Below are 1,463 nucleotides of genomic sequence, written 5' to 3' on the forward strand. Positions count from 1 at the left end.
ACGTTTCCGTTCTGGTGTAGAGGTGGTCGAAGATGCGCCACGCTCCGGAAGGCCTGTCGTCGAAAAATGCGATAAAAACGCTGAATGGGTCGAAGGAGACCGGCATAGTAGCAGCCGTAGCATCGGTCAAGAGCTGGGCATGAGTCATCAATATTTATGAACAATTGAAAATTCAATAAAAAATACCGCAAGAAATACCGCAAGACTTTTTTCACAAGCTATTATATTATACCTCTACTAGTTATTCTATTTAGGAAAATTTTTTGCAAATGCGAGAAATGTTATACGGACTGCCCAAGGTACTATGGGTCTACAACCAGTTTCGGCCAACGATTTTTAAGGCTATGTTTAACATATCTGAATAATCAGTTGTAATGGGGATATGTGATATAGTTGTCCAATCAAAATGAATCTACGTTTTAATTTTAATTTTGATGACCAACAAATTTTTATGATCTCTAACAAACTTCGCTTTAAAAATCGCCTAAACTGGTTGTAGATCCATAGTCTCTTGGGTTTGAGGTTAGAAGTTTCATCATCAGAATATGGGGTTTTGAATACGACTGCCGAAGGCGTAGCATACCATTACAATAGGGCCTCTAGTAAATAAATTTTATTTATCGAAATTTTTTCTTCATATTTTTGAAAATATATTGCGAAGTTGCTAAATGTAAAACTATAAAGTAAATTAAATATACCACATACCATAAATATACCATTAACATGTAAATTTCTGTTGATCTTAAGATTTAAATAATTTAATTTTCTTACTGCTTTTCTAAAAAAGTTTTAATTGACTTTTTTTATGCCACAAAATTAGAAATCGAATCAGTTCATTATTGCATGTATGCCCAATAATTCGGTAAGAACTCATAAAAACGACCTGGATTCACTTTACAACGGCGTCTTCGAACTTTTGTGCGTCATTTTGCCAAAATGTAACAAGTGTCAGGATGGCCGAGTGGTCTAAGGCGCTGCGTTCAGGTCGCAGTCTACTCTGTAGGCGTGGGTTCGAATCCCACTTCTGACAAATTACTTTTTATTTTTTCCAATTTTTTTTTTCACTTAAATAGTTATTAACTCATTAACTTTTTATTTTTATGCTGAATTAATTGGAATTTTATTTTATTGTTTGTGTTAAGTAGTAAATTGTGTTGCCTTTAATTACCTCTTGATTTGTATGAATGTATGTTTTTGTTTTGTAAAAGTACAATTAATTATTTGACTAAGTTTTATTTTAGTTGCATATAACCTTGTCCAAGGTTGAGTGCGATGGGATTATATATTTACTTATTTTATTTTTCAAATAATCAGCATTGTGCGTGCAGCGTGAACGCTTAATGCATTTAATCGCGTATCTAATTTAAATCTTAGCTTTACGATTTGACTTAATTAAATGAACTTGAAATGCTCAAGCGCATTGAAAGCGAATTTGCTTACAAGCGAACAAGTAAACATACCGC

General features: G+C 33.2%; 1 non-coding gene across 1 annotated transcript; it reads left to right on the forward strand.

Annotated features, from left to right (window-relative positions):
- Positions 1-947: 947 nt before the first annotated feature.
- Positions 948-1,030, forward strand: Trnal-cag. Its single transcript has one exon. It is a non-coding gene; the product is annotated as a tRNA-Leu (tRNA).
- Positions 1,031-1,463: the final 433 nt, after the last annotated feature.

This window comes from Bactrocera latifrons, unplaced genomic scaffold (assembly GCF_001853355.1).
Source record: "Bactrocera latifrons isolate USDA-ARS-PBARC rearing strain unplaced genomic scaffold, ASM185335v1 scaffold_44, whole genome shotgun sequence".
Lineage (NCBI taxonomy): Eukaryota > Metazoa > Arthropoda > Insecta > Diptera > Tephritidae > Bactrocera > Bactrocera latifrons.